The 13,909-nt window shown below is 39.8% G+C and overlaps 1 protein-coding gene across 1 annotated transcript in view; it reads right to left on the bottom strand.

The window, feature by feature from the left end:
• Cfap95 (cilia and flagella associated protein 95) overlaps positions 1-13,909 on the bottom strand; it is a 110,045-nt gene that overhangs the window by 56,289 nt on the left and 39,847 nt on the right. The gene's annotated exons all lie outside the window — the stretch shown is intronic.

Genomic DNA, 13,909 nt, shown 5'->3' with positions numbered 1-13,909 from the left:
CCCACTCCAACAGGCCATGTCTTCTAACAGTGCTACTCCCCACAGGCCAAGCATTCAAACACATGAGTCTATGAGGGCTATACCTATTCAAACTACCACATTTCACTCTTTGCACCTCATAGGCTTATAGCCATAACATAATGCAAAATATGTTTAGTACAAATTCAGAATTTCCCAGTCTATCACAGTCTCAATACTGTTTAAAAGTCCAAAGTTCAAAGTACTGTCTGAGATTAATCCCTTATAAATATCAAAAGTCAGATCACATACTTTTAATATATCATGGCATAAAATATATGTTACTGCTCCAAAATGTATGAAAAGGAGTGTAGTGAGAAAATACTGTACCAAAGCGAGACCAAAAATCAGCTGGGCAAACTCCAAACTCTGAATTTCCATGTCTGATGTCAAAATGCTCTTCAGATCTCCAACTGGTTTTAATTATGTTGACTGCTTTTTCATGGGCTGGTTCCACTCCCTGTTAGCAGATTTCCTTGCCAGGTATTCCATGGCTCTTCCATCTCTAAGATCCTGAGGTCTCCAAGTCAATCCAGACTTTACTATCACAACTTCACACAATGGCCTTTCTGTGCCTCCATGCAGGGACACCCCTGCAACATGCCTGGCCTTAGCGACATTCCTCAGTCATGGAGGGAGATTCCATAACCCCTTTCTTTCAAGACCCTCATGGAGGGAAACCCCTGCTACACACCTGCTGTAACCCCTTTATTCTATTCTATACTCTAAAGCTAGAACCACATGTATACTGGCTAGTTTTGTGTGTCAACGTGACACAATTTAGAGTCATCAGAGAGGAAGAAGCCTCTGTTGAGAAAATGCCTCCATGATATCCAGGTGTAAGGCATTTTCTAAATTAGTACTCAGTGGGATAGTGCCTAGTCCATGGTGGATGGTACCATGTGTGGGCTGGTGGTCCTGGATTCTAGGAGAAAGTAGGCTGAGCAAGCCAGGGGAAGCAAGCCAGTAAACAGCACCCTCCCTGGCCTCTGAATCAGTTTCTGCCTCCAGGTTCAGTGGTGCTTGAGTTTCTGTCCTGACTTCCTCCAATAATGGACTATGATCTAGACATGTAAGTCAAATGAATCCTTTCCTCTTCAACTTGATTTTCTGGTCATAGAGTTTTATCACAGCAATAGAAATCCTAAGACAATATGGCCAAAGCTGCCAATTCTGCTGTTTGCTGGAGCTGAAACATGCTCCCCCCACACCCCACTCAATTACACATTCACCAATTTTTCTGTTTTTGATAGTTTTCTTCATCACCTAAACTTGACTGTTCTGGAACTTGTGCTGTAGATTAGGTTGGCCTTGAACTCAGAGATCTGCATGCTTTTGTTTCCTAAATCCTTGAATTAAAGGTATGCACCACCACACTTGGACCTAAGATTTTCGTTAATTCCTTTTCGTAAGATACAAGCTTAGCTAGGTGGGTTCTTGGCCTGAGGTCACTGTTGTTGGTTATATTTAATCTCAATCTGTAGTTTCTACCCTGCTTTTGACTATTTAATTCCAGGATAAAAGACACACACTATCTTTATATTTATAATAAGCCTTTATTAACACTAATGTTGGGCAGATATCTAACCTCTATGCTATTAAAATCTATCTCCTATTGATAACCCCTAGATATTCCTTACTATGTTTCATCTCAGCTTCTCTTAACTCCAATTGGCCAGCCATCATGGCCATGCTTTCTTCCCTCCTAACCTATGGTGTCTATCTTCCCTCTCCCCTCTCCTGTCTTTGTGCCTCTGTCTCTGTCTCTCTCATGGTTCTCCTCTGACCTCAAGCCCAGGAACCCCAAACCATGCCTATATCTCTTCTTCCCAACTATGAAACACAGGATAGTCTATACTAGGCTGTTTTGAGATTTCTTTTGCCAATGCAATTCATCTAAATCTCAGGCAGACTCTTCAGACAAGGGTAAAAAGCAGCCACATTCTTCACCAAAATAATATCAAATATAATATCAAAATAATATCAAAATAATGATATCTAGGCAGCATACTAAAATTCTTTTCCTTTGAAACCTCTTGAGCCAGGTCCCCAAAGTTTCAATCACCACTGTCTGTCATGTTTCTAATATTATAGCTGATTAAGCCCCACTTAAAGCATTATACTGCTTACTTTTCTTTCTTTTTCTTTCTTTCTTTCTTTCTTTCTTTCTTTCTTTTTTTGTTTTTTTAATTTTTTGCTTTTATTTCCAAGACAGGGTTTCTCCGTGAAGCCCTGTTTGTCCTTATATACATTCTGTAGGCCAACCTGTCCCCAAACTCAGAGATATGCCTACCTCTGTCTCACAAGTGCTGGGATTAAAGGCATGAGGCACCAGTGCCTGGCTCCAGTGCTTTTAAAATCTAAAATCCCCAATTTACAATCCTCCAAACAAAAGTATGCTCAGGCCTATCACAGAAATACCCCACTCCTGGTACCAACTTCTGTATTAGTTAGGGGTTCCACATCTGTGAAGAAACAACATGACCATGACAACTCTCATTAAAAACAAAACAAAACATTTAATTAGGACTGGATTATAGTTTCAGAGGTTTAGTCCCTTATTGTCATGGCAGTAAGCATGGCAGTGTTCAGGAAAACATAGTGCTGGAGGAGCTTAAGTTTTTACATCTTGATCTGAATGTAGCAGAAGGAGACTATGTTCCACGCTGAGCAGATCTTGAGCATATATGAGACCTCAAAGCCCACCTACACAGTGACATACTTCCTCCAATGAGGCCACACATACTCCAACAAAGCCATACTTCCTAATAGTACCACTCTCTATAGGCCAAGCACACACATGAGTATGTGGGGCCAAACCTATTCAAACCACCACACTAGAAAAAAGACTGAAAGTGTGAATATTGGGGATAGAGGAGAGAAAAGAAACACAGGTCAAAGGCAGAAAAAATAGTTTTGAAAAGTTATAGAAGAAAAATTCTCCAATCTAAAGAAAGAAATGCCTATGAAGGTAGAAGAAGCTGAGTGAATACCAAGTAGACAATATTAGAAAAAAGAATATTCCCTATAACACATAATAGCCAAAACACCAAATGTTTGAAACAAAGTGAAAAAGACCATGTTACATATAAAGACAACACATTAGAATAACACCTAACTCTTCTGTAGAAATTCTGAATTCCAGAAGGGCCTGACTAAGTGCTCTAAAACTTAAGAGACTGCAGATGCCAGCCCAGACTACTATTCAGCAAAAGTGCCAATCACAATAGAGGGCAGAAAAACATTCCATAACAAAAACAAACTTAAGCAGGATCAAGCTACAAATCTGTCTCTACAGAAAGCACTGAAAGGAAAACTTTAGTCTGAAGAAGTTAACTATCCCCAAGAGGACACACAAAATAAATAATCCCAGAATAATAAATCAAAAAAGAAGAGGGAATCACATACCATAAAAACAAAACAACATGAATTAATAACTACAGTTCATTGATAACTCAATATTAATAGCCTCAATTCTCCCAATAAAAAGACATATATTAAGAGAATGTGGTAAAAAAAAAATAGGACTCATCTTTTGCTGATCAAAGAAAGACACTTCACTTTCAAGTATATATATCATTTTAATCTAAAAAAAAAAAAAGGATAGAAAATGTATTCTGAGTGAATGGACCCAAGAAGAAAGCAGGTGTCACCATTCTGTATCTGGCAAAATAGAATTCAACCCAAAACTAATCAGGAGAGACAGGGAAGAACACTACATACTTAAAGAATTCACCAAAGAATATTATAATCCCAAACATTTATGTTTACAACATAAAAACAACCAGGTTCATAAAAGAAACATTTCTACAACTAAAATAGTATATTTGTCTTCAGGTAGTGATGGGCGACTTTAATATACCAGTATATTCCGAGAATATAGTTTCTTTTCAGTAACTCATGAAACTTTCTCCAAAATTGAACACATACTTAGACACAAAGTATCAACATATAAAAAACTTGAAATAAACTTTTGAATCCTCTCAGACCACGGTGGATTAAAGCTGGATAACAAAAACAAAAGAAACAGCAGAAAGTATACAAATTCATGGAAACTAAACAACTCATCACTGAATAAAAATTGGGTCAAGACAGAAATCAAGAAGAAAAATAACTTTTTGGAACTGAATGAAAATAAAAACACAACATACCCAACCCTATGGAACATGATGAAGGCAGCTCTAAGAGGTGAGTTCACAACACTAGGTCTACATAAAAACTGGAGGAATCTCATACTCACCACTCACTGACACACTTGAAAGCTCTAGAATAACAAGGCAAAACAATACCTAAAAATAGTAGGTGGAAAAAAATAATCAAACTTTGCTGAAATCAACCAAACAAAACCCAATAAAGTTAAGATCTGGTTCTTTGAGAAAATCTTTAATTATCAATAAGATTGATAATTAGCAAAATTAGCCAAAAGATGAGATAATATCCAAATTAATAAAATTTGAAATGAAAAGGGAGCGTTACAACAGAGACCAAGGAAATCAAGAGAGCCATAAGAACATACTCTTTCATAATAACTGGAAATTGAATCATGAAAATGTGGTACATGTATGCAAATGGAATATTTTTAGCTACTAAGAAAAATAAAATTATTAAATTTGCAGGCAAATGGATGGAACTACAAACAATCATCTTGAATGAGATAACCCAGACCCCAAAAGACAGTTATTGTTTGTTTTATCTTATATGTGGATGTTAACTTACAAACCTTTGATATGTGTGCTGCAATCCTAATAACCACTGGAGTCAGATACTGAGGAATGGACCAGGTGGGAGGAGAAAACCTCCCAAGGAAGGAGAATTAGAATATAATGTTATGGACTGGTAAAGGACACTAGAAAAGCAGAATTAAATGGGGAGGGGAGTTGGGAGAGAAGGGTAAATTAGGGAATATAGCAAGGAAAAACTAACACTAAAGGCCATTTTAAAAACATATGGAAATCTACCATCGTAGAAACTTTCTAAACTATATATATATGAAAGGAATGTAAATGGAGCCACCAAATAACAGGGAATACAATGTACGAACTAGACATCTTATGCCACCAAGTAAAACTTCCTGTCCAAGAAATAGGTTGTTAAGGGTCCCCATGGAACCTCCAAACATCACAGGCTGTTGCCAAGGCTATTGGTTGCTCTCTGCACCTTCATAGTACGGTCCTATTACAGAAGACAGCATTGATGTCACTGAACACAGAGAGATCAAGCTGGTGCTTAACTAGAAGCTCTACCCCTACTGAGCAATAGTCATCGTACTAGTACCATGTACACCATTACACCATTAGAGGGAAAAGGCAATCACCAACTCAGCTACAAACCCTAAGACCTACCACTGACTCACCTGCAAGACACACTGGTGAAAAGAGGGGAACAGATGTCATGGTAGTAACCAACCACTCTTGGTGAATTTAGGGCTCACTCTATGAAATCAAACCCATGTTGCCAAAGGGACCACAAACCTAAGATTAGATAGGTCATGGCCCTGAAGGAAAATCTTCTACTATTATCCTGCTAAAGGAATATAGCATTGACTCCTAATGATATAGTGCCTTACTCACCCACATCAGAGAAGCTTTTTGTAATCAATTAGAACTAACACAAAGATCCACAACTGGACAGTGTGCAGATAGTGAGAGACTTTGGAGGACTCAGTCATAAATAAAATTTCTTCACCAAACCCCTCAAAGCTGAGGGGTCTAGAAAGAAGAAGCAAAAAAGACTGCAAGAAAGAGTCATCATGGATAACTCCAAGAAAACAGCATCTTCTAGACACAATGGAATACATCAACTCAGACTGTGGCAGCATAATCAATACCTGAACAGGTTAAAGCCAGCCAGCTTCCCAGTGCTAAGAGGGTGAAGTGGAAAGAGGGTCCCACCCCTAAGCAAGAAATTATCTGCAACTAATTCCTGCTGGCAAAGGGAAATCCAGTCTTCTCCAGTGGTGTCTTACTGGGTATAATAAGACCTCACTTCAGGACGGCTCTCACACCCAGGAGTAGCGAGCCACACCAACAAAGACAGTGGTATTCTTAGGAACTTTTTCATTTTTCTGTGTTTTGGCATTCGTTTGGTCTTTTGCCTGTGTGTATTGATGTTAGTTTTTTGTTTTGTTTTGTTTTTTGGTAGGGTCTCTGCTTCATTTTTGTTTTGTTTTGTTTTTTAATTTTCCTTTTGTTTTTTTGTGGTTTTGGTTTGTTTGTTTTTTGAGAGAGGAGTGAGCAGACACTTGAAATTGGATGGGGAGGGGGGTGGGAGGAGCTGGCAGGAATTAGGGAAGGTGAGGCCTGATCAAAATACATTGAATGAAATATTTTTAATTAAAAATACCAGAAGTTGGAAAGAACCCAGGTATCCCTCAACAGAAAAGTGGATGCACAAAATGTGGTATATATACACAATGGAATACTATTCAGCCATGAGAAACAATGAATTCATGAAATTCTTAGGCAAATGGATGGAGCTGGAGAACATCATACGAAGTGAGGTAACCCAGACTCAAAAGATGAATCATGGTATGCACTCACTAATAAGTGGATATTAACCTAGAAAACTGGAATACCCAAAACATAATCCACACATCAAATGAGGTACAAGAAGAACGGAGGAGTGGCCCCTTGTTCTGGAAAGACTCAGTGAAGCAGTATTGAACAAAATCAGAACAAGGAAGTGGGAAGGGTTGGGTGGGAAAACGGGGAGGGAAGAGGACTGATGGGACTTTCGGGGAGTGGGGGTCCAGAAAAGGGGAAATCATTTGAAATGTAAATAAATATATCAATAAATTAAAAAAAAGAAGTTAAAAAGTGAAAAATGAAAAAAAATACAACCTGCTCCATCTGCAAAAAAAATTTTTTAAATCAACAGAAAGGCTGTTTTTGTTTCTGAAGAGCCCTTGAAAACCCTAACTCATCTCCACATCTAGGCTAATTCAGAATATAAAGGAATTCAGAGAGGTTCCCACAAATAAAACCATCCTTGTTTAGAACAAATACAACTCATAGAACACATCAGAAAAAATAAGCTCATTTTCCCCATTACCTGTTCAATCAGGCTTTTATAAGATTTTTTTCTTCTCCTTAGAAGAAATAAATTCTAGGTAATCTCTATTTTTTTCCCTCCAATCATTCTGACATATAACAAAACAGTTTCCTGTCACAAAATAGTTGTTAGGTAATTAATAGTAGACAAATAATCAAGTACCTACCAGCTTTTGTTCAGTTGTCTGGGGTGCTGGTAGGGGAGAGGGTATGGAGCAAGTAGGAAAATTGAAAATCAGTCAGTCTCACCACCTACCTAAGCTTCCCATCCCCCTCTGCAGTCTTTTCTAGACCTAGTGTGAGCTATGTAGACTGATAGAAGAGATAAGCTTTGGCTTTAGATGAAATTCATCATTTTGATGTGCTATTCTAATTATTGGAATGCAACCAATAGTCTTTTTATGGGCCAGAACTGACCATAAAATTGATGATACTTGCACAGGATTATTTTGCATATATACAGTGGAATTTTATTTGGCCATGAAGAAAAATGAAGCTAGCAAGACACTGGATGGAAAAACATTGTATTAAGCAATGCAACCCAGGCTCAGAAAGACAAATGCCATATGCTCTCTCTCACATGCAGATTGTAGTCTGTAACTGTTAAATATTTATATCTACGTGGGAGTAAGCATGGAAAGGCCAGGAAACTAGAAACTCCTTTGAAACTCCCATGAAATTATAAAGAAAAAAAGGAATACACTTTAAGGAAAGAGGTGTGTGGGAGAGACAATAGACTAAGTGGGAAAAGAAAATATGAGGCAAAAGAAAGAGGGAGAAAGGAGATGGAGAACTGAGGTGGTGTGGTGGGCAGGTACAGAATCAACCAAAAGGAAGCATGTCTGAAAATGTCATATATAAAGCTGTAACTTTGGTTTTTTTTTATTTGTTTGAATATTTGTATCTTATGTGTATGTATGCGTACATACATGCCTGTGTACCACATGTATGCCTGGTTCCTGTAAAGGGCAGATGAGGGCCCTGGACCCTCTGGAACTGGAGTTACAGGCAGCTGTGAGCTGTCCTGTGGATACTTAGAACCTGGGTCCAGAAAGTGCCCTTAACCACTGAGCCATCTTTGGCTCAGCTGTGGCTGTATAGGCTGATTTTAAACAAAATATTTAAATAAAGAAAATAATCTTAGAGATAAATTATGACCTGCTTTGGGTAGCCAGTGCCTCAGTGTAAGTAACTAAATTGAGGGTGAAGCAATGGTGAATTGAAAATTTTTAATTTAAACTTTTGAGAATTCTATATGTGAGTTCTATATTTGTGTCATTCCCAGCCCCCTCTGCAACTCCTCCCATGACATCCCAACTTCTCAAATTCATGACTTTATATAAGCATAAAGAAAAGATTACTTACACAAAGCAATGTCAACAGAGGGTAGACACAAAAGACTACAGATGTGTGCACATCCCACCATGTGTGTATGTCCGTAACCACACCCTTTAAGTCCTATTAATCAAATAGAATCATTATACCTGCTTAACCAAACTGATATACATAAACATGGGGGGGGGGACTAGTTTATGCCAGTGCTAAATTAAGGTGTGGTGACTGGTGCAGAAATGGAGCAGCAAAGAAAAGTGGTGTGATCTAAATGGTGTGTGTCCTGCTTTTATTCCTGTCCCAGTTTTTTTTAGAAATTGCAGAGAAGATATTTGGTAGAAAAATTAAAAACCCACAGATGCAGAAGAAATCAGGCAAGGAGCACTCAATGGCCCAAAATGCATCTAGAGCTTCTGAAAAGGAAAGGCAGATGCAGTCATGCTGATGCTAGAAAAGATGATCCAAAGGAGTCCAGGGGAGGAGGCACAGCGGCCACCATCAACCTAGTGGTAGGAGGATGTGGTGGACAGAAACAAGAAGTGGCCCTGCAAAGTGTCTGCTTATTTGCAAAGAAACCCAAGAAGAGGATGGAGAGTAGTAGCGAGGGCTCAGAGACTGAGCTGTCCTTTTACATGCAAACCGTAACTGGTCACTGAGTAGGCAGGGCTTCTTCCTGGCAAACAATGGGAAAACAACCATCCTTCCTCCTCCAACCATGGGCTTGTCGTTTTGTTTTTTTTGGTTTTTTTTTTTATGCTTGGATGAATAAAAAAACTAACCTCAAGACTTTTACCATTACCCTCGCATTATTATATAATTTCTCTGGCTGTTTCTTTCCCAAGAGTAGTCATGCTAGGTAGATAACATACTCAATGCCCATACAAAGGTCACACTTCCTTTAAAGTTGAAGAATCTTTGCCTTGGGCTTGTTTTGGCCTGATCTACTTCGGTGGGAACAGAGGGTGCAGCTGTCTCTCTGCACTCTTGGAATTGGTCCCTACTCTCCAGATCCATCCTGTCTGGGTGGGAGTGAGAGGGTGCTGGTGAAAGGGTAGGGGGTGTGAGGCAGATTCAAGAAGGGCAGGATGCAATCCAGTTCTTGCTTCATCAGGGGATGTCTATGTTTTATCACCTATCCCTGACATATATTTATGAATATTCAAATATGACCTTCTTAGAATGTTCTGATAGCTTTGAGATCCTCCCTGGGAATTATAAAAGGTAGTTCTCAGGATGCAGGATGACTATCCGGGTTTTAAAATACTGGAGAACAGGGGGAGGCAAGGGGGCTTATGGGACTTTCGGGGAGTGGGGGGGCCAGAAAAGGGGAAATCATTTGAAATGTAAATAAAAAATATATCAAATAAAAAACAAAACAAAACAAAAAATACTGTTCAAAAGGTCATGAATTTGAGGTGGAGATGAAACAGGAGGAAGTAGAGGGGAAAGAGGGATGGAAATGATGCCAATGCGGTATACCTGTGTGAAAGTTTGAAAAAAATGAAAGTCTAAATGAAATAACATCCTGCTTCAATCCCTGGAAATCCAGGTGGTCTTTCTCCTGTTCTATGTGAGGGCAGGCTCTGAAATGACCACATATTATGTTTTTCTTTCCTCATGGTACACACTGGATTCACAAAGGTCACTTCTTGGCTCAAGGGCATCCTTGTTCCACCCCCGGCAGATACAGAGCCAGCTCCCTTCTGTTGTGCTTCGGCAGGTAAATCACCAGAGCCTTGTGACTGTAATTCCCCATCAACCAAGGACCTTTTCGGGTTCAATTTAGAACACAGCCTTACTGTTGAGTATTCTCAAACTCCTCGTTGAGCATCCTGGATCCCAAGTTTCCTGTACCATCCGTGTGACTAAGAGCCCTAATGGCACTATCGTATATGAGAACTTTGCCGGAATAAGTTCATGGTTCGCTTCAGTTTGCAAAACTTCTATTTTGTTCTTATCCTTCTAGAGCCTTAGCCAAATATAGACAGAATACAAACTGTTACAAATAAATGATGCCCAGAGTAATCCACACAGTCAGGGAATTCAAGCATATAGACTTTAACCAGCTAAACAGAAATATTATTGGACAGAAGAGGCAGCCACTCTGCAGAAATTGTTGAAAAACAAGGAAAAATGCTAAGAAAGCATTCTGGAGGGGAGACAGATGGGAAAAGAGTGAGCCAGCATGTTTGTACACATAACTCAAGAGGACAAAAGCTGGAGCGACGACGCAGGACATCAAAGTCCAAACATATATAGTGATATATAATATATATTATATACATTGTTTACAATAATGTATATTATTATATATGCCTACATGCACACATATGTGTGTTATATATAAGTATATATTTAGATAACTACATATAATACACATATATATTATTTCAAGCAAGACTACAGAATAGTCAGTGTATAATTGTATGGGGATCTACACGCTGTTAGACTCACTGTAAAACAGTGTGGCAAATCCAAGTGGTAGCTTGGAAGAGTATTTAACACCTCAGAATTTAGTGCCCATTTCTATATACTGTCTAGATGTTTGACCAAGTGATGTCTCATGGTCTCAGTCTTCTCTGTACAATACAGGTCACAGATGGTTTCTGCCTGAGTCATGTAGAGGGTGAAACGGTGAAACCAGGCACTTTTCATACTGAACTGAGCTATCACAGTGATAGGAAAGATCACAAAACTATTTTAGCCAGACTGCCCCTCCCGTCCCTGCCCCGCACCCAGTGTGTTCTCACCTTTAACTCAACAGAAGAATTAGGAGAGTTTTGGAGCTTTTATGAGTCCTTCATGTTTCCAGGAGGATATAATTCCATTTATGAGAGTCCCCAGTCCAGTGAGATTGGCACTCTCTATTACACTGAGTGCCCATTTTCTCAGGTCAGGGCTGCAGCCTGGGAGCCAGCAGCTGCAAGGACTGAGCTTTGGACTGATGCTGCTTCCCTTTGCTGCCCCCTCCCCATCCTCTACTCTTAGATGCCTGTCAGGTCAGGCTGAGGGGGAGTGATTGGGTGGTAAGATTTAATATTAAGTGGCTCTTACTCCCTTCGTGTGAGCCAGAGAGCATGGGTTTGGCTGATAATCAAAATCAACTCTCCTAGGACATTTCTGAGATTGCTTTCTGGTATTCTTTGACTGAGAATTGCAGCTTGCTGGAGGCAGGCAGAGCCTCACACCTCTCAACACCCCCCCCACACACACACCCTTATCCACCCCTTCCAAGGCTCAAACAAGGTAGTAGGAGCTCCTTCTTTGGTGTCCTTTACTTCACACATGTTCTTGATGTTAAGGTCACCGACCTGAACCACCAACGGCCAAAATTTATTACAGCAAACAGTTAATTAAAGCAAGCTTTTCTTTTCCTGTGCATAGGCTGCCTTCCACTTAAGGCAAGGTTTGAGTAGTCAGCATTGGATGTGGGGGAGATAAGGATGGCTCAGGTGTAGGGGCTTTCCAAATGGGGAATTTGGTGGGAAAATAAACAGAACCTAAGCATAAGAAGGTAGTCCTAACAAGGTTATCATAACAACAGGCAGTTATAATAATCTCTTGAACAAAGGCAGGGTTGCAAGTTGGTCATAACAACTTTTGGAAACAAAGAGATAGTTGTCTTTTCCTCGAAAGGGCAGTACAGAACTATTTGCACTTAAGGTTACCAGATGGGCATAGCCCAATCCTTGAGAAACACAGGTTTACTCATAATCAGGGATGCACCTAGTTTATCTTTACTATAAGACAGCTTTCAGGCTTAAAATGGAAGCAGGCTGGTTCATCGTTTATTTCCCTAAAGGGGCAACCCAGTCATTGTCTTGACTGATTGTCTTTTACTGCCCTCACTTATGATCTGATTCCTTTCCGGTTCATCTCACATCCCTGAAGTAGTAACCCCGCTGCCCAAATGCAGCAACTAACCAGGCTGGTCCCCACCTCCAGGCAGAAGCAGTCACGTCACAGCTGGAAGTGAACCACCACCATCATTCAATAATGATTTCCCCTGTGCCAGCAGGATCTCATGGAACCAAACCTGAGATCATGACCAACAAGACCATAGTTTCACCAAGACAGGCTTTGTATAGTTCTTGGCTTCTCCTTTTATTTTCTATATAATGTATAAGTTCCCATTTGTACACTGATGAGGGTTTAGAGTGACTCTATCTCTGCTCCTTCCCAGTGTGCCAACACCAGATAAATTCTCCCTGCCATTTACCATGTGTCCAGTTGGACTTTGGAGACAGTATGGTCTGTGAGAAAACCTCCCCACCACATACAGAGTCCAGTCCTCTGGCCTAGCACTTCAGTAACATCTATTCCTAGTCTGACCTTTGGTATTTGTGTTGGGTTGCTTACTCTCTGCCTTAGACCTACTGTCTTTCTCAGAAGACTCCAGCAGATCTTATCTCATGACTCATCTAGGTGAATGCATTCAGAGTACTTAGCCACTTTGAGAGTAGCGCTCTCTCTCTCTCTCTCTCTCTCTCTCTCTCTCTCTCTCTCTCTCTCTCTCTCCTGCCACATTAGGCACAGCTCCTAACACAAAGCTCCTCAGGCTAGTGTCGCACACCAGGTCTCTACATCTCTGAAATATCAGGACACATGTCTCTCTGAATAGTTTCCACGACATCCTTTTTAACTGGGGGAAAAGGAAGAGGCAATCCTCAAGTAAACAAATGTTTTCTTTGGTCAGCACTCTCCGAAAACATAGCAGCCAATACTGTCTTACCCTAGTTTGGAGTTTTCAGATGGTTCTGCATTGGTGGACTAGATTGTTTGGTTCTGCGCTCCCTGACAACTATCATGAGTTCACAGCTAGGTATATGACAGCACTTGGGAGGTTAGGAGGTGGGGGAAGAGAGATTAGAAGGTAAAGGTTATTTTCAGTTACACTGTAAGTTTAAGGCTAGCCTGGTCTATATGAAACACTAACTCAATAGATAGATAGATAGATAGATAGATAGATAGATAGATAGATAGATAGATAGACAGGCAAACAGAGATGGACGAATGGAATGATGGATGGATGGGGATAGATAGATAGATAGATAGATAGATAGATAGATAGATAGATAGATAGATAGATAGATAGACAGACAGGAGGGTAGACAGACAGATAGATGGATAGATGGATGGACAGAAATTTAAAGAGTGTTCCAGTCTTTAGGCCTGTGTCAAAACTTTGGGAAACAACAACAACAACAACAACAACAAGAGATGAATTGATTCATCACATGGTGGCTGGGAAGACCCAAACTGGTGTCTACATCTCCATGAACATTGGAGACATTGAATGAAGTTAGGATTCATAAGGGTAGGTTTAGAATTAGAGTGGTATCTTTATTGACAACTTTGTAGCTTTGTCATAAAAAGAAAAAAATGATGATATTGACTGGACAGAGATACCCAAGTGGACAAGCATTAATCCATTCTGCATGATTCAAACAGAAATTGCTTATACAAATGTACATTTTTTTCTGTAACTGGATCCAAACATGTTGTGATCA

The sequence above is a fragment of the Apodemus sylvaticus genome, chromosome 1, assembly GCF_947179515.1.
Source record: "Apodemus sylvaticus chromosome 1, mApoSyl1.1, whole genome shotgun sequence".
Taxonomy (NCBI): domain Eukaryota; kingdom Metazoa; phylum Chordata; class Mammalia; order Rodentia; family Muridae; genus Apodemus; species Apodemus sylvaticus.
The sequence above is the reverse complement of the archived record's forward strand: the minus strand, read 5'-3'. Positions and strand labels throughout refer to the sequence as shown.